At 44.6% G+C, this 26524-nt stretch overlaps 1 protein-coding gene across 8 annotated transcripts in view; it reads right to left on the bottom strand.

The window, feature by feature from the left end:
* Positions 1–13982, bottom strand: part of PHF21A (PHD finger protein 21A) — a 213077-nt gene extending 199095 nt beyond the window's left edge. For 3 of the 8 annotated variants that reach the window (XM_073604272.1, XM_073604271.1, XM_073604279.1), the window contains exon 1: positions 13469–13981. The gene's annotated coding sequence lies outside the window, so the exon portion shown is untranslated. Of the gene's footprint in view, positions 1–13468 lie in introns of all 8 variants that reach the window. The other 5 variants (XM_073604275.1, XM_073604274.1, XM_073604273.1 and 2 more) reach the window with 4 other exon arrangements.
* Positions 13983–26524: the final 12542 nt, after the last annotated feature.

Below are 26524 nucleotides of genomic sequence, written 5' to 3' on the forward strand. Positions count from 1 at the left end.
CACACCGGTACATCTCAGCCCACTCATCAGCCAATCAGATCTCTCCCTGCACTGAACAAATGATAAGTTACAGGATAAAAATCCCATCCTTATTGGCTGGCTTAGACTATTGCACAGCTTTTTTGTGCTTCTCTGGCACCTAACATCAGAAATTTAAATCAGCACCACATTGTGTCCACCCCACTGCACACCACCCACACCTGTTACAAGAACAGTCGTCTTATCTTCAGATATAAAATTAAATCTCAGCCCACTCAACAGCCAATCAGATTTCAGTATACATTGGAAAGACAACAAGCTCCAGGATGAAATTCGGAACCCGATTGGTTACCTGAGGCTGATCCAGTGTTCTCATGCTGCTCCAGCCAAACTTTCATTCAGTGCCACCAGCATTGTGTAATTTCTAGGGCTGCAATGATTATTTTCATAATCGATTAATCGGCAAATTATTTTTTCGATTATATGATTATAAAATCATATAAAAAAACGTAATATGCAATTTTTCCGTTTATTTAATAGTAATAATGGAAAAACTGAGTGTTACACTCAAACTGCAGAATAAAACACCAATGATGGGGTACTATTCCTCCCAGGAACACCAATGATGGGGTACTATTCCTCCCGGGAACACCAATGATGGGGTACTATTCCTCCCAGGAACACCAATGATGGGGTACTATTCCTCCCAGGAATACCAATTCCTTTCAATTCCCCTCCCCTTCCCAGGAACACCAATGATGGGGCACTTATTTCCCTCCTCCTCCCAGGAACACCAATGAAGGGGCACTATTCCTCCCGGGAACACCAATGATGGAGTACTATTCCCCTCCCAGGCACATCAATGATGGGGCACTATTCCCCTCCCCCTGCCAGGAACACCAATAATGGGGCACTATTCCACCCACCCCCCCAGAACACCAATGATGGGGCACTATTCCCCTCCCCCTGCCAGGAACACCAATGATGGGGCACTATTCCATCCACCCCCCCTGGAACACCAATGATGGGGCACCCCCCCCCCCCCAGGAATACTTAGGAGTTACTTAGGAGGATCATTCATGTGGCACTGGTCATAAAAAATAATGTACTGAGTTTTTACTGTGTTATTACTAGCCATTAGCTGCTACCTTTCACACAGTGTGCAGCTAAGCTCTCCTCACGGCTGCTTCTCGCCTCTCTATTCCCTCGAGGCAGCAGCGGGCGGGGCTGAGAAGATCAGTGGGGAGCTGACGTCATCGAGGAGGAGAGGCACGGACGTAAGGCGCGGACGTGCCTGGTCACATACAGCGGCGCCTTGTACACAGGAGGAGGATTTTAACGGACAGACAGGGAGGATGGTGCGGACCAGGGACAGACTGACAACTCATGGGGCCCCCGGGCAACAGGAGAAGATTATGGGGCCCCCGGGCAACAGGAGAAGATTATGGGGCCCCCGGGCAACAGGAGAAGATTATGGGGCCCCCGGGCAACAGGAGAAGATTATGGGGCCCCCGGGCAACAGGAGAAGATTATGGGGCCCCCGGGCAACAGGAGAAGATTATGGGGCCCCCGGGCAACAGGGGAAGATTATGGGGCCCCCGGGCAACAGGGGAAGATTATGGGGCCCCCGGGCAACAGGGGAAGATTATGGGGCCCCCGGGCAACAGGGGAAGATTATGGGGCCCCCGGGCAACAGGGGAAGATTATGGGGCCCCCGGGCAACAGGGGAAGATTATGGGGCCCCCGGGCAACAGGGGAAGATTATGGGGCCCCCGGGCAACAGGGGAAGATTATGGGGCCCCCGGGCAACAGGAGAAGATTATGGGGCCCCCGGGCAACAGGAGAAGATTATGGGGCCCCCGGGCAACAGGGGAAGATTATGGGGCCCCCGGGCAACAGGGGAAGATTATGGGGCCCCCGGGCAACAGGGGAAGATTATGGGGCCCCCGGGCAACAGGGGAAGATTATGGGGCCCCCGGGCAACAGGGGAAGATTATGGGGCCCCCGGGCAACAGGGGAAGATTATGGGGCCCCCGGGCAACAGGGGAAGATTATGGGGCCCCCGGGCAACAGGGGAAGATTATGGGGCCCCCGGGCAACAGGGGAAGATTATGGGGCCCCCGGGCAACAGGGGAAGATTATGGGGCCCCCGGGCAACAGGGGAAGATTATGGGGCCCCCGGGCAACAGGGGAAGATTATGGGGCCCCCGGGCAACAGGAGAAGATTATGGGGCCCCCGGGCAACAGGAGAAGATTATGGGGCCCCCGGGCAACAGGAGAAGATTATGGGGCCCCCGGGCAACAGGAGAAGATTATGGGGCCACACAGTATACACACACAGAATGAAAAGACACTGGAGAGGCAGGCAGCTATAATCTTGGGATTTAAAAAAAAAAAAAAAAAAAACACAGATTTCTACATACTGTCCCTGGTTTTATTGAGGCTGGCAACCCTGATGGGGCCCCTTAGTGGCGAATGGACCAACTAATCGATAATGAAAATCGTTGACAACTATTTTCATTATCGATGACATTGATTAATCGTTTCAGCCCTAGTAATTTTCCACACCTGTTATAAATAACAATTTTCCTATCCCCAAAATATAAAACTAAAAATTTCCGCCTAAACTGAAAAGGAAGACAAGCTACTGGATGAAACTTGGAAACCGATTGGCTGCCTGATATTGATGCTGTGTTATCATCCATGAGGCCTGATGTAGTTCTGCTGCTCCACTAGGACTTTCAATCAGTGCGACATTGTATCAAACCTGCATTTATACTACTCACACGTGTTATAAATATAACAGCGTTTCTATTCTCAAATATGCAACTAAATCTCTGCTCACCCAGCAGACAGATTTCAGCCTTCGCTGAAAAGACAGGCTCCAGGATGAAACTTGGAACCCGATTGGCTGCATGAGGCTGATCCAGTGTCACCCATGAGACCCAATGTCATGCTGCTCCAGCAGAACTTTCAATCAGTGTCACATTGAGGTTGATTTACTAAAACTGGAGCATGCAAAATCTGCTTCAGCTCTCCACAGAAACCAATCAGCTTCCAGGTTTTATCATCAAAACTTAATTGAACAAGTTGAAGTTAGAAGCTGATTGGCTACCAGATTCTGAATGCTCCAGAGTTTTAGTAAATCTTCCCCATTGTATCACACCAGCACTGTATACATACCAGTGTTCCCACCCTCATAGGAAACGATCTCAGTCTACTCATCAGCCAATCAGATTTCAGCTTGCACTGGACAGCGACAAGTTACCTTATGGCCTTAACACACAAATTTAAAATTGTACGACAGATTGTCCTTTTTTTTTTTTGCGAGTCTCGTATCGAAAACAAAGAGATTACTAAAGTGACAGAAATTCTCAGACAGAATAAAAATTTGGAAGTGATGTAATGTGTTGTAGTGTATTTTTGAAAGACAAGTGTACTGATTGAAATTAAGTCATACAATAATGGTATCATACGAGAAAATTTTTTCGTGCTTGTCCCACCGGATAATATCAGCTGAACAGTCGTGATCATCTCTCGAAAGCTGTGTACTAACGATCAGATTATCGTACGATCGCTTCAAAAGTGGTATTTTTGGTACGATTTCCGGATCGTGTGCACGGGCCATTAGGCTAGTCTGGCAAAGCACAGCTATATTGTGCTACTCTGCCACCTAACATCAAATATCAGCACCACATTGCATTCACCCTCATCTGTTACAATAACACTCTTTCCATCTTCAAATATTAAAATTAAATATCAGCCCACTCAACAGCCAATCAGATTTCAGCCTGCAATTTTCCATACTCAAAACATTAAAACTAAATCTCAGCAGCCAATCAGATTTTAGCCTACACTCAAAAGAAGGCAAGCTGCTGGAGGAAACTTGGAACCAGATTGGCTGCCTGAGGGTGATCCAGTGTTCTCCATGAGGCCTGGTGTTGTAATGCTGCTCCAGCAGAACTTTCAATCAGTGTCACATGATATCACACCAACACTGTATACTACTCACACCTGTATAATTACACCAGTGTTCCCACCCTCATATATAAAACTAAATCCCAACCAATTCATCAGCCAATCAGATGACAAGTTGCAAGAAGAAAGTCCCATTCCGATTGGATGTCTTAAGTGAATGCAAGGCTTGGTTATGCTGCTCTGCCACCTAGCATCAGAACTTTAAATCAGTGCCACATTGTATCCACCCTCACCCTGTTACAAGAACAGTCTTCCTACCCTCAGATATAAAATTAAATCTCAGCCCACTCAGCTGCCAATCAGGATTCAGTCTTTGCTATAAAGGACAAAAAGCTCCAGGATGAAGCTTGGAACCCGATTGGCTGCCTGCAGCTGATCCAGCGTCACCCATAAAGCCCAGTGTTGATCTGGTGTTATGCTGTTCCAACAGAACTTTCAGTCAATGCCACAAGTTATCACACCAGCTTTGTATACTTCCCACACTTGAAATTTCCCCATCCTCCAAAAACATAAAACTAAATATCAGCAGCCAATCAGATGTCAGCCTACAATGAAAAGAAGGCAAGCTGCTGGAGGCAACTTGGAACCTGATTGGCTGTGTGAGACTGATTCAGCATTATCTCTGAGGCCTGATGTTATGCTGCTCAAGCAGAACTTTCAATCAGTGTCACACTGTATCAACCCATGACTTATAAATACCAGTGTTCCCACCTTCATATATAAAACTAAATCTCAGACCACTCATCAGCCAGCCGGATCTCAGCCTGCACTGGATAGATGACAAGTTGCAGGATGAAAGCCCCATCCTGATTGGCTGTCTTAGGCGAATGCACGTCTTTGTTATGCTTCTCTGCCACCTAACATCAGAACTTTAAATCAGCACCACATTGTGTCCACCCTCACTGCACACCACCCACACCTGTTACAAGAACAGTCTTCTCATCTTCAAATCTAAAATTAAATCTCAGCCCACTCAGCAGCCAATCAGATTTCAGCCTACACTGGAAATACAACCTGAACCTGATTGGCTGTCTGAGGCTGATCCAGGGTCACCCATGAAGCCCTGTGTTGTTCTGCTGCTGCAGCAGAATTTTAAGTCAGTGTCATGTTATCACACTTTCCACAACAATTTTCCATCCTCAAACTATAAAACAAAATCTCAACAGCCAATCAGATTTCAGCCTACACTAAAAAGAAAGCAAGTTGCAAAAGAAAACTTGGAACACGACTGGCTGCCTGAGACTGACCCAGCATTATCTATGAGGCCTGATGTTGTTTTGCTGCTCCACTAAAACTTCAAATCAGTGCTACATTGTATCACACCAGCACCATATATACTACTCACATGTGTTATAAAGAAAATTGTTTCTATTCTCAAATATAAAAGTAAATCTAAGCCCTCTCATCAGCCAATCAGATCTCAGCCTGCACTGGGCAGATGACAAGTTGCAGGATCAAAGTCCCCTCTTAATTGGCTGCCTTAGGCAAATGCATGTCTTTGTTGTGCTTCTCTGCCACCTAACATCAGAACTTAAATCAGTGCCACATTGTACCCGCCCTCACTGCACACCACCCACACCTGTTACAACAACAGTCTTCCTATCCTCAGAAATGAAACTTAATCTCAGCCCACTCAGCAGCCAATCAGATTTCAGTCTTCACTGCAAAATCAACAAGCTCCAGGATGAAACTTGGAACCCGATTGCCTCCTGCGGCTGATCCAGCGTCACCCATGAGGCCCAGTGTTATGTTGCTCCAGCAGAACTTTAAGTGCCACACATCATCACACTAACTTCCACACTTGTTATTAAGAACAATTTTCCATATAAAACTAAATCTCAGCAGCCAATCAGATTTCAGCGTACACTGAAAAGAAAGCAAGCTGCTGGAGGAAACATGGAACCCGATTGGCTGCCTGAGGCTGATCCAGCGTTCTCCATGAGGCCTGGTGTTGTTCTGCTGCTCCAGCAGAACTTTCAATCTGCGTCACATTGTATCACACCCGCACTGTATACTACTCACACCTGTTATAGATAACACAGAGCTTCCATCCTCCCATAAAACACTAAACCTCGGTCCTTTCATCAGCCAATCAGATCGCAGCCTGCACTGGGCAGATGAGAAGTTGCAGGGTGGAAGTCCTATCCCGATTGGCTGCCTTGGGCTAATGCACATCTCTGTTGTGCTTCACTGCCACCTAACATCAGCACTCTAAAGAGGAAGTAAAGTCTTCCTTTTTAATTGTACCTACAGGTAAACCTATAATAAGGCTTATCTATAGGTACTATATCTCCTAAGCTTGCACCATTTAGGAGATATTTACTATATGCGCCACATGCTGGTTTTCCTCGATGTTTCACATTAAGTCGGATAAGAGAATAGAAATAATGTATAAAACATTTGGTATGACAAAGGCTTTTTTTTTTTTTTTATTTGTTGTTTCTGATCATGTGCAGTCTTTTGTACCTGATATTTCTTGTAGGAAGACGGTGCAAAATTAAATGAAAAATGGGTCGTTCGGTTTCCGTATGAGAAAAATCTTGGGAGTTTGTCCCTTCGGAAATTTTCATTCACAAGGTCGGAAATGGCTTTCGAAAGTTGTGTACACACTATCAGAGAATAGTTCCTAGAGATCGTTCCTCGGACGTAAAAAGCTCACCCAGTTTTCTTATACTGTGTATGGTGCGGAGCTTAAATCTAACCTCTCTCATTAGCCAATCAGATCTCAGCCTGCACTGGACAGAGGACAAGTTGCAGGACAATAGTTCAATCCTGATTGGCTGCCTGCACGGCTTTGTTGTCCTTCTCTGCCACCTAACTTTAGAACTTTAAAATCAGCACCACACTGTATCCACCTTCACTGCTTTCAGCCTACACCAAAAAGAAAGCAAATTGTTGTGGAGGAAACTTGGAACCAGATTGGCTGCCTGAGACTGACCCAGCATTATCTATGAGGCCTGGTGTTTTGCTGCTCCACTAAAACTTCAAATCAGTGCTACATTGTATCACACCAGCACCGTATACTACTCACAAGTGTTATAAAGAACATTGTTTCTATTGTTAAAAATAAAAGTAAATCTAAGCCCTCCCATCAGCCAATCAGATCTCAGCCGGCACTGGGCAGATGACAAGTTGCAGGTCGAAAGTCCCATGCTGATTGGCTGCCTGCATGGCTTTGTTGCGCTTCTCTGCCTCCCAAAATCAGAACTTTAAATCAGTGCCACATTGTACCCAGCCACACCTGTTACAATAACAGTCTTTCTATCCTCAGATATAAAACTAAATCTCAGCCCACTCAGCAGCCAATCAGATTTCAGTCCTCTCTGCGAAGACAACAAGCTCCAGGATGAAACTTGGAACCTGATTGGCTGATCCAGTGTTGGCCTGGTGTTATGCTTCTCCAGTAGAACTTTCAGTCAGTGTCACTTGTGATCACACAGCACTGTATACCACTCACACCTATTATAGAAGAACACTAAAACTCGGCCCACTCATCAGCCAATCAGATCTCAGCCTGCATTGGGCAGATGTCAAGTTGCAGGAAGGAAGTCGTATCCTGACTGGAAGCCTTGGGCTAAATCACAGCTTTGTTGTGCTTATCTGCCACTTATCAGAACTTAAATCAGTGCCACATTGTATCACGTCAGCATTTATACTAATCACATGTGTTATAAATAAGATTATTTATTCTCAAATATAAAATGATTGCCCCATACATACTATGAGAAAATCAGGCGAACAATCGGCCGGTTTTCCCTCAATGTTACACAGCAAGTTGGAACAAAGGATAGAAATAATGTACGAAAGTTCTCATACGACAAAGGCTTTTTTTTTTTTTTTCTGATCATGCTCAGTCTTTCTTCATATATTTCTTCTACGAAAAATGGTTCACATTAAATGAAAATCCTTTGTTAAAGGATTAAAGGAAAATCTTGGAGTTTGTCCCTTCGGAAATTTTCGGAAATTTTCATTAGGAAGGTCGGAATTCGCTTTCAAAAGTGGTGCACACACGATCAGAGAATCGTACGATCGTTCCTCGGACAAAAAAAATGTTCACCCAATTTTCGTGTGTACGGGGCTTTAATCTAACCTCTCTCTTCAGCCAATCAGATCTCAGCCTGAACTGGGCAGATGACAAGTTGCAGGATGAAAGTCCCATCCCGATTGGCTGCCTGCACGGCTTTGTTGCGCTTCTCTGCCTCCTAACATCAGAACTTTAAATCAGTGCCACATTGTATCCACCCTCACCTGTTACAATAACAGTCTTCCTATCCTCAGAAATAAAACTAAATCTCAGCTCACTCCACAGCCAATCAGATTTCAGCCTACAACAAAAAGCAAGTTGTTGTGGAGGAAACCTGGAACCAGATTGGCTGCCTGAGACTGACCCAGCATTATCTATGAGGCCTGGTGTTTTGCTGCTCCATTAAAACTTAAGATCAGTGCTACATTGTATCACACCAGCACCGTATATACTACTCACACGTGTTATAAAGAACATTGTTTCTATTCTCAAATATAAAAGTAATGGCCCGTACACATGATCCGAAAATCGGACGAATAATACCGCTTTTGACGCGATCGTACGATAATCGGATTGTTAGTACAGAGCTTTCGAGAGCCGATCACGACAGTTCATCCGATATTATTCGATCGGACAAGCACGAAAATTTTCCTCGTACGATACCAGATCTTACGATTTTCGTTTAGTCAGTCTAGTTGCCGTATGAAAATACAATACAAATACATTACAACACATGACGTCACTTTCGATTTTTTTCCCTGTCGTACGAGAATTTGTGACTTTAGTAACCTATTCAATTCCCACTTGCGACTATTAAGTGAAAAAAGTCGTATGATCTGTCGTACGATATTCGGATCGTGGGTACCGGCCTTAAATCTAAGCCCTCTCATCAGCCCATCAGATCTCAGCCTGCACTGGGCAGATGACAAGTTAAAGGATGAAAGTCCCATCCTGATTGGCTGTTTGCACTGCTTTGTTATCTTTCTCTGCTCCCCTAACATCAGGACTTTAAATCAGTGCCACATTGTATCCACCCTCACCTGTTACAATAACATCCTATCAGATATAAAACTAAATCTCAGCCCACTCAGCAGCCAATCAGGTTTCAGCCTACACTAAAAAGAAAGCAAGTTGCTGGAGGAAACTTGGAACCCGATTGGCTGCCTGAGACTGGCCCAGCATTGTCTATGAGGCCTGGTGTTTTGCTGCTCCACTAAAACTTCACACCAGCACCGTATACTACTCACGCGTGTTATAAAGAACATTGTTTCTATTCTCAAATATAAAAGTAAATCTAAGCCCTCTCATCAGCCAATCAGATCACAGCCTGCACTGGACAGACAACAAGTTGCAGGATGAAAGTCCCATCCTGATTGGCTGCCTTAGGCGAATGCACGTCTTTGTTATGCCTCTTTGCCACCTAACATCAAAACTTTGAATCAGTGCCACATTGTACCCGCCCTCACTGCACACAACCCACACCTGTTACAATAACAGTCTTCCTATCCTCAGAAATACAACTAAATCTCAGCCCCACTCAGCAGCCAATCACATTTCATCAGTCTTCACTGCAAAGACAACAAGCTCCAGGGTGAAACTTGGAACCCGATTGGCCTCCTGCTGCTGATCCAGTGTCACCCATTAGGCCCAGTGTTGTTATGTTGCTCCAGCAGAACTTTGCATTAGTGTCACATGATATCACACCAGCACTGTATACTACTCACAACCTGTATAAATACCAGTGGTCCCACCTTCATATAGAAGACGAAATCTCAGCCTCCTCATCAGCCAATCAGCCTGCACTGGGCAAATGACAAGTTTCAGGATGAAAGTCCCATCCTGACTGGCTGCCTGCATGGCTTTGTTGTGCTTCTCTGCCACCTAACACCGGAACTTTAAATCAGTGCCACATTGTATCCACCCTCACCTGTTACAATAACAGTCTTCCTATCCTCGGACATAAAACTAAATCTCAGCCCACTCAGCAGCCAATTAGATTTCAGTCTTCACTAAACCTCAGCCCACTCATCAGCCAACCAGATCTCAGCCTGCACTGGGCAGATGACAAGTTGCAGGATGCAAGTCCTATCCTAATTGGCTGCCTTGGGCTAATGCACGGCTTTGTTGTGCTTCTCTGCCACCTAACACCAGAACTTTAAATCAGTTCCACATTGTATCACATCAGCATTTATACTACTCACACATGTTATAAATAGGACTATTCATTCTCAAATATAAAACGAATGCCCCATACATACTATGAGAAAATCGGGAGAATAATTGGACAGTTTCCCTCGATGTTTTACAGTAAGTTGGAACAGGGGATAGAAATAATGTACGAAAGCTCTCATACAACTAAGGCTTTTTTGTTTTTCTGAAATTAGGAAGGTCAGAATTAGCTTTCAAAAGTGGTGCACATACTATCAGAGAATCGTACGATCGTTCCTCGGACAAAAAATGTTCACCCAGTTTTCTTGTGTGTGCGGGGCTTTCATCTAACCTCTCTCTTCAGCCAATCAGATCTCAGCCTGCACTGGGCAGATGACAAGTTAAAGGATTAAAGTCCCATCCTGATTGGCTGTTTGCACTGCTTTGTTATCTTTCTCTGCCCCCCTAACATCAGGACTTTAAATCAGTGCCACATTGTATCCACCCTCACCTGTTACAATAACATCCTATCCGCAGATATAAAACTAAATCTCAGCCCACTCAGCAGCCAATCAGATTTTGGCCTACACTTAAAAGAAAGCAAGTTGCTGGAGGAAACTTGGAACCCAATTGGCTGCCTGAGACTGAGCCAGCATTATCTATGAGGCCTGGTGTTTTGCTGCTCCACTAAAACTTCAGATCCGTGCTACATTGTATCACACCAGCACCATATATACTAATCACATGTGTTATAAAGAACATTGTTTCTATTCTCAAATATAAAAGTAAATCTAAGCCCTCTCATCAGCCAATCAGATCTCAGCCTGCACTGGGCAGACGACAAGTTTCAGGAAGAAAGTCCCATCCTGATTGGCTGCTTTAGGCGAATGCATGGCTTTGTTATGCCTCTTTGCCACCTAACATCAAAACTTTGAATCAGTACCACATTGTACCCGCCCTCACTGCACACACCACCCACACCTGTTACAATAACAGTCTTCCTATCCTCAGAAATAAAATGAAATCTCAGCCCCACTCAGCAGCCAATCACTGCAAAGACAACAAGCTCCAGGATGAAACTTGGAACCAGATTGGCCTCCTGCGGCTAATCCAGTGCCACCCATGAGGCCCAGTGTTATGTTGCTCCAGCAGAACTTTAAGTCAGTGCCACATGTCATCACACCAACTTCCACACCTGTTATTAAGAAGAATTTTTTACCCTCAAAATATAAAACTAAATCTCAGTAGCCCATTAGATTTCATCCTACACTGAAAAGAAGGCAAGCTGCTGGAGGCAACGTGGAACCCGATTGGCTGCCTGAGGCTGATCCAGTGTTCTCCATGAGGGTGGGGTTGTTCTACTGCTCTAGAAGAACTTTCCATCAGTGTCACATTGTATCACACCCGCCCTGTATAAATACCAGTGGTGCCTGGCTGCCTGAGACTGACCCAACATTATCTATGAGGCCTGGTGTTGTTTTGCTGCTCCACTAAAACTTCAAATCAGTGCTACATTGTATCACACCAGCACCATATATACTACTCACACATGTTATAAAGAACACTGGGGCTGATTTACTAAAACCGGAGAGTGCAAAATCTGGTGCAGCTCTGTATGTAAACCAATCAGGTTCCAGTTTTTTTTTTTTTTTTTTTTTTTTTTTTTAGTCAAAGCTTAATTGAAGATGCTAAAGTTAGAAGCTGATTGGCTACCATACACAGCTGCACCACATTATGTACTCTCCAGTTTTAGTAATTCAACTCCATTGTTTCTATTCTCAAATATAAAAATAAATCTCAGCCCACTCATCAGCCAATCAGATCTCAGCCTGCACTGGGCAGATGACAAGTTTCAGGGTGAAAGTCCTGTCCTGACTGGCTGCCTGCATGGCTTTGTCGTGCTTCTCTGCCCCATCAGATCTTTTTTTTTTTAATCAAAAAAGGTTTTTATGTCAAAAAATAAAAAAGTTACTTCCAATACAGATATGTATATATGCTTTCCATACAAAGTGAATAGATATTTATATCCCATCAGAACTTTAAATCAGCACCACATTGTACACCGCCCTCTCTGCACACCACCCACACCTGTTACAAGAACGTCCTATCCTGAGATATAAAACAATCTCAGCCCCGCACAGCAGCCAATCAGATATCAGTCCTCACTGTGAAGACAACAAGCTCCAGGATGAATCTTGGAACCTGATTGGCTGATCCGGTGTTGGCCTGGTGTTATGCTTCTCCAGCAGAACTTTCAGTCAGTGTCACTTGTACACCGCTCACACCGGTTATAGAAGAACACTAAAACTCGGCCCACTCATCAGCCAATCAGATCTCAGCCTGCCCTGGGCAGATGTCAAGTTTCAGGATGAAAGTCCCGTCCTGACTGGCTGCCTGCATGGCTTTGTTGTGCTTCTCTGCCCCATCAGAATTTTAAATCAGCACCACATTGTACACCGCCCTCACCTGTGACAAGAACACTCTTCCTCTGCCACCCAACAACATCAAAACTTGGAATCAGTGCCACATTGTGCCCACCCACACCTGCTACAAGAACAGCCTTCCTATCCTCAGAAATCAAACTAAATCTCAGCCCCGCTCAGCAGCCAATCAGATCTCAGCCTGCCCTGGGCAGAGGTCAAGTTTCAGGATGAAAGTCCCGTCCTGATTGGCTGCCTTAGGCTAATGCATGGCTTTGTTGTTATTTATGCCTTTGCCACCCAACACCACCAAAACTTTGCATCAGTGCCACATTGTGCCCACCCACACCTGCTACAAGAACCGCCTTCCTATCCTCAGATACCAAACTAAATCTCAGCCCCGCTCAGCAGCCAATCAGATTTCAGTCTTCACTGTAAAGACAGCAGGCTCCAGGGTGAAAGGTGGAACCTGATTGGCTGATCCAGTGTTGTTATGCTGCCCCAGCAGAACTTTTTCAGCCAGTGTCACATGTGATCACACAGCTCTGTACACCTCCTATAGAGAACACAGAGCCTCCATCCTCCTATAGAACGCTAAACCTGGGCCCTCTCAGCAACCAATCACATCGCAGCCTGCACTGGACAGATGACAAGTTGCAGGATGAAAGTCCCGTCCTGATTGGCCAGCCCGGTGTTATGTGGAACTTTCATTGGGTGCCCCCCTGAGTGAGGGGGGGGACACGTGTGATGAGAAGTGTGATTGTTGGTGGAGTTGGTGTGCCCCCCCTCTCTCCCCTCCCCCATACATATAAATATATATACACAGTGATCGGGATGTCCCCCCTCCCCCCCCCCCCACAACTCTCCGGCCTGCTCCCCTCCTCCACACACCCCCCTCCCCCCATCACCGGCCCCGCACCTGCTGCGCCCCTCTCCCGGGGGGATGACCGGGGATGTCCCCCCTTCTTCTTCTTCTTCTTCTTTCTTCTCTTCTTCCTCCTCTTCTTCCAGGGGAGGGGAGCAGAGCCCTGTCACCGCCACATCTTCCCTCACAGCCCCCCCCGGCCTCCCCCTCAGGGGGTAAATCACACGGGGGGCGCCCCTCTCTCCTCACTCACCCCCCCTTCTATGAGGACGGGAGGAGGAGGGGGGGGTGTCCGTTCAGTCAAAGTAAACCCTGGACGGTGGAGGGGTGTCAGAAGAGCCGACACCGGGCTGAGTCCGTGCCCCGGCCCGCTCACTCAGGAGGGGGGAGGGGGGAGCCCAATAAATAAATAAAGAAAAAAAAAAGTGATGGCAAAAGAAGAACTCTCTCCCTCCCCGAGCCGCAGCGCACCGGGACACGGATCCCTCCGCCGCCTTCTCCTCAGCCAGGCGCGCCCCCGCCGCCACCTCCAATCCGCTACAGCGCGGGGAGGAGGAGCGCGCGCGCGCGCAGGACCCCGTGACGTAGAGAGTGAGAGAGAGAGAGAGAGAGAGAGGGCCCGAGCGGCCGGCGAGCGGAGGGAGAGGGGAGGGAGGGAGTGATGGGACGGGGAGGCGGGGGAACACGGGGGGAAATCGGTCAAATTGCTCCGGGAAGTTGTCCGGCGAGTTCCTCGGGTGCGAGAACCCCCGTTCGGTGACGGGAAGGCGAGGCTCAGCGTCCGCCGGGGGCCGCGGGGAGCGAAGGAAAGAGCGGACTATTTGTCGCGTCGGTGCGGCGAATTTATTTCACTTTGCCTAAGGAGCGGGGTGTGATGCGGCTCCCATTGCCTAGGGAAAAAACCCGGATGTAAAGTGAAGGAAAAGTAAAGTAGAGAGAAGAAGTGGAGAGAGAGAGGGAGGGGGACTGGCCAGGACAGGGCTCCAACAAAGGACGGATTAAAATGGAGGGAACACTCCACTCATACAAAGAAAAGTGCTCTGAGGGGGGACAAGGGAAAGAAAATAGAAACAAGGCAATGTGTTCACAATAAACACGGGTGCAAAACTCCAAACACCCCCCAATTACACCTGAGTGACGTGTTCTGCGCGTACTACAAAGCTCCACACCTAAAACGCCGTTCTTCTCCATTGGGAACATTCACGTCCCTTCAAATAAATGAGCGCCAAACTCATGCACCTTTGTTACTCCAACTACGCCATTCCTGCCACTTCGTTTACAGGGGCCGAGGCAAGAGAAAATGTGGCCTGCCTCCCGTAACAGTAGCAAAGCAGCGGAGTTTTGGGTAGAAATGAGTAGTGGATACCCAAGCTCATCTCTGATCTCTACACTGAGTCACTTGAAGGTCAGGTGTCCTCCAAACTCACTTCTCTCCGAACTCGCACTCCTTTGTTACACTAATGATCTGCAGGCTGGGTCATTCCCTCCACTTTGTTTACAGGAGCTGAGGCAAGAGAAAATGTGGCCTGTCTCCCGTTAGCAAAGGAGGAGAGGTTCCGCTGGAAATGAGTTTAAAGAATGGTTAAGTTCATCTCTGATCTCTACACTCAGTTACTCAAAGTGCAGGTGTCCTCCAAACTCACGCTCCTTTGTTACTCTAATGAGCTGCAGGCTGGGTCATTCCCTCCACTTTGTTTACAGAAGCTGAGGCAAGAGAACAACGTGGCCCGCAGCTCATCAGAGTGACAAAGGAGCACAAGGTTGGCTAGAAATGAGTTTGAAGGACACCCAAGCTCATCTCTGATCTCTACACTGAGTCACTTGAAGGTCAGGTGTCCTCCAAACTAATTTCTGTCAGAACTCGCACTCCTTTGTTATACTAATGATCTGCAGGCTGGGTCATTACCTCCACTTTTTTTTAGAGGAGCTGAGGTGACAGAACAACATAGCCCCCAGCTTATTAGAGTACTAGGTTGGCTATAGATGAGTTTGAAGGATGCTTAAGTTCATCTCTGATCTCTACATCCAGTCTCCTAGCACAGGTGTCCTCCAAACTAATTTTTAGCAAAACTCACGCTCCTTTGTTACTCTAATGAGCTGCAGTCCGGATCGTTCCCTCCACTTTTTTTTACAGGAGCTGAGGTGACAGAACAACATAGCCCCCAGCTTATTAGAGTACTAGGTTGGCTATAGATGAGTTTGAAGGATGCCTAAGCTCATCTCTGATCTCTACACTCAGTCACTTGAAGCGCAGGTGGCATCCAAACTTGTTTCTAGCTGAACTCACACTCTTTTGTTACTCTAATGAGCTGCAGGCTGGGTCATTCCCTCCACTTTGTTTACAGGAGCTGAGGCAAGAGAAAATGTGGCCTGTCTCCCGTTAGAGTAACAAAGGAGCAGAGGTTCCGCTGGAAATGAGTTTAAAGAATGCTCAAGTTCATCTCTGATCTCTACACTCAGTTACTCAACGTGCAGGTGTCCTCCAAACTCATTTCTAGCCAAACTCACGCTCCTTTGTTACTCTAATGAGCTGCAGGCTGGGTCATTCGCTCCACTTTGTTTACAGAAGCTGAGGCAAGAGAACAATGTGGCCCGCAGCTCATCAGAGTGACAAAGGAGCATAAGGTTGGCTAGAAATGAGTTTGAAGGATGCCGAAGCTCATCTCTGATCTCTACAGTCACTTGAAGGTCAGGTGTCCTCCAAACTCATCTCTAGCTGAACTCACGCTCCTTTGTTACCCTAATGAGCTGCAGGCTGGGTCATTGCTCCTGCCTTCTTCAGTGAGTTTACGGGCGAGAGAACAACATTGCCCGCAGCCCATTAAAGGAACAAAGGAGTGGAGGTTTGGGTAGAAGTGGGTTTGGAGGACGCCAAAGCTCATCTCTGATCTCTACACTCAGTCACTCAAAGCGCAGGTGTCCTTCAAGCTTATTTCTAGCCGAACTTGCTCTCCTTTGTTACTCTAATGAGCTGCAGGCCAGGTCATTGCCTCCTTTTTGTTTATTGGAGCTGACGGAGAGAACAACATAGCGCACAGCTCATTAGAGTAACAAAGTAGCACAAGGTTGGCTGGAGATAAGTTTGATGGCTGCCCAAGCTTATCTCTGATCTCTACACTTAGTCCCTTGAAGGTCAGATGTCCTCCGAACTCATCTCTAACTAAACTTGCATTCCTTTGTTACTCTAATGAGCTGCAGGACAGGTCATTCTAGCCATTTTGTTTACGGGAGGTGAGAGAACAACATGGCCCACAGTCTATTAAAGTAACAAAAGAGCAGGGGTTCAGCTAGAGATGAGTTTGGAGGATGCCCAAGCACATGTCTGATCTCTACACTCAGTCACTCAAAGCGCAGGTATCCTCCAAGCTCATTTCTAGCCGAACGCGCATGCCTTTGTTACTTTAATGAGCTGCAGGTCAGGTCATTCCCTCCACTTTGTTTATAGGAGCGGAGGTAAGAGAACAACATAGTCTGCAGCTCATTAGAGTAACAAAGGGGCACAAGGTTGGCTATAGATGAGTTTGAAGGACGCCCAAGCTCATCTCTGATCTCTATAATCAGTCGACTGAAAGTCAGCTGTCCTCTGAACTCAGTTCTAGCCAAACTCATGCTCCTTTTTTCATCTAATGAGCTGCAGTCCGGGTCATTTCCTCCACTTTGTTTACAGGAGCTAAGGCGAGAGAAAACATGGCCTGCCTCCAGTTAGAGTAACAAAGGAGGGGAGGGTCCACTGGAAATGAGTTCGGAGGATGCCCAAGCCCATCTCTGATCTCTTTACTCTAAGTGCAGGTGTCCTCCAAACTCATTTCTAGCCAAACTTGCCCTCCTTTATTACTCTAATGAACTGCAGGCTGGGTTATTCCCTCCACTTTGTTTACAGGAGCTGAGGCGGGAGAACAACATAGCACACAGCTCATTAGAGCACAAGGTTGGCTAGAGATGAGTTTGAAGGACGCCCAAGCTCATCACTGATCTCCACACTCAGTCACTTAAAGGTCAAAAGTTAAAAGTCCTGTAAACCCATTTCTAGCCGAACTCACACTCCTTTGTTACTTTAATGAGCTGCAGGCCCAGTCATTGCTGCTGCTTTGTTTTTGGGCGAGAGAACAACATGGCCCACAGCCTATTAAAGTAACAAAGGAGCAGGGGTTCAGCTAGAGATGAGTTCGGAGGATGCCCAAGGTCATCTCTGATCTCTACACTCAGTCGCTCAAAGCGCAGGTGTCCTCCAAACTCATCTCTAGCCAAACTCATACTCATTTGTTACTCTAATGAGCTGCACGCCAGGTCATTCCCACCACTTTGTTTATAGGAGCTGAGGCAAGAGAACAACATAGTCTGCAGCTCATTAGAGTTACAAAGGAGCACAAGGTTGGCTATGGATGAGTTTGAAGGACGCCCAAGCTCATCTCTGATCTCTATAATCAGTCGCTCAAAGCGCAGGTATCCTCCAAGCTCATACTCTTTTGTTACTCTAATGAGCTGCAGTCTGGGTCATTCTCTCCACTTTGTGTACAGGAGCTGAGGCGAGAGAACAAAATGGCCCCCAGCCCATTAAAGTAGCAAAGGAACAGAGGTTCAGCTAGAGATGGGTTTGGAGGATGCCCAAGCTCATCTCTCATCTCTACAGTTGTTCAAAGCTCAGATGTCCTCTGAACTAATTTCTAGCTGAACTCACACTCCTTTGTTACTCTAACGAGCTGCATAGCCCACAGCTCATAAGAGTAACATCGGAGTGTAAGGTCAGCTAAAGATGAGTTCGAAGGACACCTAAGCCCCACTCTGATCTCTACACTCAGTCACTTGAAGGTCAGGCGTCCTTCAAACTCATCTCCAGTTGAACTTGTGCTCCTTTATTACTCTTAATAAACTGCAGGCCAGGTCATTTCCGCCTCTTTGTTTATGGGAGCTGTGGTGAGGGAATGGCATGGCTCGCAGCTCATTAGAGTAACAAAGGAGCGCAAATTGGGCTAAGGCTGAGTCGGAGGACACCTAAGCTCATATCTGATCTCTACACTCAGTCATCTGAGCTCAAAAAAGGTTTATGAACTTTTTTTGGAGCTGCTTCGTGTGTTATTGGTCTCCATAGACTTCAATGGAAGCTCCTGTAAACATGAGGCAAGCAGTTTCACGCACTTTTGTGTCTGAACAACTATTTTTTTTCCCCACCCAGGAAGCCCAGCTAAGGGAAAACAATAATGGAGGAACAAGGCCTTGCTGTGCTGGATGTGGAGGCCTTTATCCACAAGGTGTGAGCACACCCCAATCTTTATGACTGCAGCTGCTGCCAGGACAAATAGAATAGGACCGATAACTCAAGAGCAAAAAAACTACACTACACCACAAAACAGAAAGATAACTACATATGATGTTATGGATTATACTGCTTTCTGTTCGCCCAAACAAAAAAGCCTGCGCAAACACGCGAGAATACACATCAAAAACACTCATCTATGGGCGCAAAAATGCTTCAAAATCACCCGAAAAACAATTAGCTCTGATGTGAATGGGTGCTAAGTTCCCATGCACACCTGAGCAATTTTGTTACGCATTTCTCAAAGTGTAACAAAGCTCAACATGAGAGTTCCTGTTATATTTAATAGTGGCCACTGACACCTGAAGATCATGTTGCTGCCTATCCAGCAAAAAAAGTACAGTGCTTTTTTTAGAGGCACAATCATGCATTCTTGGACCGATAGACTTCACATGGAACACCTGAAAGCATTTGTGTGATTTTGCACCTAACAACCAGTTTACTTCCAGTAGTCTCAGGCCTGATACTCCAAAATTGAAGATTTAGAAGCATCTATGCTGGTTGTGGAGATTTTCATCCACCTGGTGATGGGCCCACAAGAACTTCTATGACTCCCAGTGATGCCCATTATAAGAACCACAGCAGAGGGCTTGGGAAGAAATTGGCATAGCAGATGTGCCTCAAAAGTTCCAATAGCACAAGACATCACAACACCACACAGAAAAGCCAGGAAGCAGATACAAGGACAATAACATATGAGGTCGCTGACACAGATGATACAGTTTTCTACTGGCTAAAGCAAAAATGTCAAAAGCTTGAAAACGCATGGAAAAAAAGCTTCAAAATTGCTTGAAAGCACTCATGCTCAAGTGTGAATGGAGGCCAAGGCATTTTCTACACTGGCATTACATATTCAATGATCGCTTAAGCTTTGAAAATGCACTTTGCTTTTTTTTAAAGAGTTTTCAAGGAATGTTTGAACATGTGCGACCACCCTTTGGTTGGGAAGTTGGAAGACTGTCACTCAAAGCGCTGCACCTTGCTGTGTTTTTGAGCACCGAAATGCCTCCATTTATGTGGGTAATGCTTTGTTACAGTTGGACTAGGCATTTTTTGGCCATTTCAGGGGCAGAAAAACACCCACTCTGTTTGTCACCAGTCAAGACAAGCCCTAAAGGTACAACTGAGGCCAAATTATAAGAATTTCAATCTAAGATACTAACGTGTGAAATGCCAATATCTTTAGCAGGTGTGGCTTCTAACAAAGGGGATTCTGCATTAGCCAAGCTATTTAGAATTCCAGTCTTTCTGCTCCCATGCTCTGCGAAGTCCCTTGCTTTTGCCACGCCAGGTGCTGGTCGGAGGAGCCCATTCCCACTCCATATATAGAAACCAGGTCTCATTCCGATTACATCACTCAACTTTACTCAGCCACATTGTACAAATCAAAGTACTTGCCTCTCTTACTCTTCACCCATCCTAGCTTAGTCGTAGATTGATGTGAGTGACATTGTAGGAGTGTTACCTGGTTTCTGCGTTCGATCAGCAACCTTGGTACAATTTTAACTCTGTATTGCATAAATGGATGGGTACTGATTGGTTGCTGTTGGCAACTAGAATGTTTTTGCCAGCACCATTTCTGTACTGAGACCCCCAGAGACCAACAGAAGCTGTAACAATGACATGGTCAAACAGTATGATCACTGTTCAAAAGCGTTTAAAGTTGATGTTATCCCCAACTCCATGGTTCCCAACTTGTGGTTCTTTGGGACTTACTGAGCAGCCCTCAGGACCACTGCAGACATTTTCCTTACCAAGGTTCTTAGTTAAGCTGGTAAAGGAAAAAACTCTTTAGACTGGATTATGGAGCTTAAAGCGTAACTCCACTTTTGTTGAGAAAAAAACATTCCCCCCCTGGGTGATCTATGTACATTGCAAGGGTTATAACAACCTTTGTTGCTGATTCCTAACTTTTGTTGTTCTGAAGACATCCATGTGTGTTTGTCTGTGCCTCTGTGCTTAGTAGGTCTAATGGGAGTGGTTTCATAATTATCAGTCAGCTGTGGCAGATGAAGAGCACTAATGAGGAAAGCTGCTGGGCCCGCATCTCTTGAGACGTGTTCCTATTGGAAATATCTCACCAAAAATTACATTTTTGTTGCAAGGGATGCCTGAAATCTGACTTGTATCTTGGGCAGACTTCTGGGAAAATTGGTGAGCCAATCGCACAAGCAGGAAATGTTGTTTCTGGGGAGTGGTCAGTACACATTCTGTGTACAGAACAACTCCATGTAGCCATACTGCATTGCATTAATAGAAAATTACAGTGACTGCAGATTGAAAAGGAAAGGTAATTTTTAATAACATTCAATTACAATATGACTTGTATCATAATTGTACACGCTATATTATTTTTTCTTTATTTGCTATTTTTTTTGTGGAGTTACCCCTCAATTGGTTTGGTTTATTTATTCCACAGTATCTTACAATTTCTGTGCTGCTCACCCCCATTTCTCTTTTTATAATGTATCTTTCAAGCATCATAGAAAAAATGATGTCTCATTCCCTAGATACCCACCCCACCAGGTCATATTCCTTCTCCCATTCCCCACTCCTGGAAACTTTACCTCTTTTTTTCTCTTCCTTCTTTCTTTCTTTCCCTTACATCCATCTTTTTAAATGTTTACCCCTTGGGTTTGTTTGGCTTACGTATTTAGACAAAATTTGACCATAGCAGGGCCTATATATTGCTTTTTGTGGAGAAATATTACCAACATTTTCTCGGATGACTTTTTTACCAGTCTGTATTACATCATTGGTAGATATACCGCTGGAACTTCATCTGTATCTGATATGCATATGTTTCCACGCTATCCGATGTCTTTGAAAACAGATTTCTTTACCCTGTACTGTGGTCAATATACAGTGCTGAAAATAATTATTTGATCCCCTGCAACTTTTGTACATTTGCCCACTTGCAAAAATGAAGGGTCTATAATTGTTATCATAGGTGTATTTTAAATGACAGAGACAGAATATAAACCAAAAATCCAGAAAAAAACCCACAAATGTTATACATTGAGTTGCAGTTCAGTGAATAAAATAAGCATAAAATAAGCATTTGATTCTCTACCAACCAACAATAATTCTGGCTCCCGCAGACTGGTTACAGTATGTGCTCATGTGGTACACAGATTAGTCCTGTCAAGTTAAGAAGGTGCTCCTAACGACAACTCGTTATGTGTATAAAAGATACCTGTCCATAGAATCTCTTTCTTCCATTCAAACCTAACCATCATGGGCAAGACCAGAGAGCTGTCAAAGGACGCCAGGGACAAGATTGTAAACCTGCAGAAGGCTGGAATGGGCTACAAGACAATTAGCAAGAATCTTGGTGAGAAGGAGACAACTGTTGGAAGAAATACAAAATAACCATCATTTGCCCTCGGTCTGGAGCTCCATGCAAAGAAGGATCATCAAGAGAAAAGTGAGTGATCAGCCCAGAACTACACGGGAGGAGATGGTGAATGATCCCAAGGCAGTTGGGACCACAGTCACCAAACAAACCATGGGTAACAGAATACGACATCATGGACTGAAATCTTGCAGTGCCCGCAAGGTCCCCCTCCTCAAGAAGGCACATGTGCAGGCCCGTCTGAAGTTTGCCAATGAACATATAAATGATTCAAAGAAGGGATTGGGAGAAAGTGCTGTGGTTAGATGAGGCCAAAATTGAGCTCTTTGGCAATAAATTGACTCGCCGTGTTTGGAGGAAGAAAAATGCTGACTATGACTCTAAGAACACCATCCCTACAGTCAAGTAGGGAGGTGGAAACATTATGCATTGGGGCCGTTTCTCTGCTAATGGTACAGACTGACTTTGCCGCCTGGAGGGGCCAATGGACGGGGCCATGAATTGTAAAATCTTGGATGAGAAACTTCCTCCCTCAGCCAGAACACTGAAGATGGGCCGTGGATGGGTCTTCCAGCATGAAAATGACCCAAAACATACCGCCAAGGCAACAAAGAAGTGGCTCAAGAAGAAGCACATTAAGGTCATGGAGTGGCCTAGCCAGTCTCCAAACCTTAATCTTATAGACAATTTATGGAGGGAGCTGAAAGTTCGAGTTGCCAAGAGACAGCTAAGAAAACTTATGGATTTAGAAAAGATCTGTAAAGAAGAGTGGACCAAAATCCCTCCTGAGATCTGTGCAAACCTGGTAACCAACTACAAGAAACGTCTTACCTCTGTGCTTGCCAACTGAGATCTGTGCAAACCTGGTAACCAACTACAAGAAACGTCTTACCTCTGTGCTTGCCAACAAGGGTTTTTCCACCAAGTACAAAGTCATGTTTTGCTTGGTGATCAAATACTTATTTTACTCACTGGACTGCAATTTATAACATTTGCATCATGTGTTTTTTCTGGATTTTTGATTGATATTTTGTCTCTATCATTTAAAATACAAATATGATAAAAATTATAGACCCTTCATTTCTTTGTAAGTGGGCAAACTTACAAAATTTGCAGGGGATCAAATAGTTATTTTCCCCACTGTAAATAAATGAAGAATTTATTTACAGATAAAAAGATAAAAATGCCAGGTGTGTCATTAGTATAGCTTACGTACATCTGACCACTTAAGCTTTGTACATTACATTATTTAAACAATGACTGGCCATAAGGATTAATTATGCCACATGCCTAATATTCTATTGTAACAAAAGAATGAAAGAAAGTGGGACCTTTTAGGTGCTACTTATAAAAACATCTTTTTGACCACTATTTGTTAAAACATATTCTTTTATATTTGGACATTTTGTTTAAAACCAAAAACAGTAAAATAAATTTTTTTGGATTAGTTAGTTGGTTAGTTGATTCATAGGTTTGAAGTAATTTGCTATTGACACTCCTATTTTTCAGTATAGCTTCCACAAAAAGTACTAATATCTCACAGGTCAAGGTATAACAAAGCTTAATGAGACAAACAACCCTGTTTGCTACAGTATTAGCTGATCCACCCTATGGGGTAGGGATATGACTCTTCAGCACATTTCTTAGGGTATACAACCCACTTCATCAGGAAGTTGTGAAGCTCAGCTGTACAAAATGAATTGTTCAAATTTGATTTTACAAATGATACAGCTAACATATCATGCTATTTATAGAACTATAGACGTAGACTTGCATATGTCTGTCAATTGTGGGCATGTTCCCTGACTGGGCGTCCTAACCCCAACTTACACCACAAAAAAGGTGAAATAGGAGATATATATCCTCTCCCAGTCATGACTGGTAATAAATGTGTCCTGTGGGACTCATAGGAAGAGGACTGTAGAGAACCACCCCTAAAAAAGGGGATTGAGATACAAAATTCATACATGTTTTATTTCAGCCGGCAAAAACTTATATTGTTAAAGTGGAACTTTATTTTTTTTTTTTGGGGGGGAGCAGGTACCCCCTCCTACTTCCGTTTGCATCACCTAGGCGATCCAAGAGGAACTTTGGCCCCCCTTTCTTCTCCCGCAGCTTTCTGGGACACATCACAGGTCCCAGAAGACTACAGGACCATTCACAAAGTGCAGCACAACTCGTGCATGCACAGTATGAAACTGGCTGTGAAGCTGCAAGCTGTCACAACCGGCTTCCCACACTAAAGATGCCATCACCTAGAACCTGAAGACTAGTGAAGAACTAACCCAAGTGAGGGCAGCGCTGGATCCCTGGACAGGTAGGTGTCCTTTCATTAAAAGTCAGTAGTTACAGTATTTGTAGCTGCTGACTTTAATTATTTTCTTTTTTCTTTTAAAAGCGAACCTCTTTAAGGGGAAGGGTGCAAATTAAGTATGAACCAAAAACTGGATTTGTGTGTACATGTTGCCTCTCAAATGGGTTCTACCGCAACTGATGTTTTACTTTTCTTTTAGTGTGGATACCCAGTCGGGGAACACGCCTTTAAATGACAGACATATTTAAGTCTAAATCTATAGTTCTTTAAATAACATGATATGTTATCTGTATGAATTGTAAAATCTAATTCCAACAATCAAGTTTTTAGAATAAAGCTTGACAACTTCATAATAAAGTGGGTTGGATAGCCTGAGAAACACGTTAAAGAATTGTATCCCTACTCCATGGGATGGATCAGCAAATATTTGAGAAAAAAATGGTTGTGGGGCATTTTAGGTTGCAGTAATACTTTACTGTTGACCTGTGGGATATTGAGGGTACTTTTTTGTAGTCTATATATACATAAATATAAATACAAACAAATACAAAAAAATAAGTGTCAATACAGTAGTTTGTCAATATATGACTACAAAAATATACAAGCAAATGCATGTTAAAAATGCTTTGTTTGTGTTTAAACAAAATAGCTAAACAAAAGGACGCATTTTAACAAATGGTTATTCTATGACTAGCACCAGAAAGGTCCCATGTATATACAGTATTACATATTGATAGGTTGCAAAAATATTTTTTGGCCAAAAGAGCCAAACAGTGACTAAGTCCAATTACATGCAAGAGGATGACTCCTCCAGCCCTCTTGGGATTCAGGTGCCTTGAATCCCAGGCTGCAGTATCATACCCTCTTCTGAGACTTCATGTTAGCGTTGATAACTTATATACCTCTTCTAGCATGGCTAGCGAAGCTGCTCATTATAGCAATTGGCTAATAGGAACATACAGTCATGCGGAAAAGTATACATACCCCAATAGAAATTTTTGGCTTTTTCAACATATTTGAACAGGAAAAACCTTAGATCTTCATTCAAATAGTGCATATAGATAAAAGTGATATATTTGAAGAAATGGCACATATAATGCATGTGATAATTTCATTTTGTGAAGGAGGAACCTGTCTTATTTAAACTTCAGACATCTATATCTTGTGTTCTATTTGCTATTGACAAGTGTGGTATCATAATGTGAAGATCAACAAAGCTCTCTTAGGCCCTCAGGAAGAAAGTTCTGGATGACAATGAGTTTGGCAAGGGATTTAAAAAGATTGCAAAATGATTTGAAATCAACCAGTCCACTGTAAGGAAAACAAACTACAAGTGGCATAGATTTCATACTATTACTAATTTGTCCAGCGCTGGATGGTCTAGCAAATTCAGCTCCTGAGTAGACTGATGAAGTCTCCAATATCCCAACATTCCTCTGCAAGTTCTTCAGGCAACTCTTGCATCAGTTAGTGCATCTATAATCAGAAAGACATTGCACCAATTCAAGCCGTATGAGAGGTGTTTTAAGAAAATTGCTGACGAAAAAGAACATTATAAAAAGACTAAATTTTGCCATTGAACATATAGGGAAAGACAAGGACTTCTGGAACAATGTGCTGGAAAAGACTGATTAACCAAATAGTTGTTTGGTCACAGTAACAATAGAAATGCTTGCTGTAAACCTGTCAGAAACCATGAAATCAGACCGAGACAGAAGTACAGTTAAATCACACCTGTTTAATAATAAAAGTAAATTGAACAAACGTAGTCAAAACATAGCCAGAGTTCAGGAGCCGGAACGGATAGTCAGACAAGCCGAACATCAGGGAGCCGGAGATGAGCGTAGTAAAACAGCAAGCAGGATCTGGAGCCAGAAGGGATGTCAGCCAAGCAAGTCTTTTAACAGGAATGCAGGAGAGCGTCTCTGTGATGTTGACTAAGGCGAAGGAAGAGATGCTCTGGGCTGGATGGCTTTAATAGGCAGGGCTGATGAGCAGGATATCATCAACAGCTGAGTGGAGAGATAGGAGCTGGCAATTAGCCGACAGCTGAGCGGCCAGCTCAGAGAAGGAAGGGCTGAGCCCAGCCCTGACAGTATCCCCTCCTCAACGACCCCTCCCCCTCGG

This window comes from Aquarana catesbeiana, linkage group LG11 (genome assembly GCF_042186555.1).
Source record: "Aquarana catesbeiana isolate 2022-GZ linkage group LG11, ASM4218655v1, whole genome shotgun sequence".
NCBI lineage: Eukaryota > Metazoa > Chordata > Amphibia > Anura > Ranidae > Aquarana > Aquarana catesbeiana.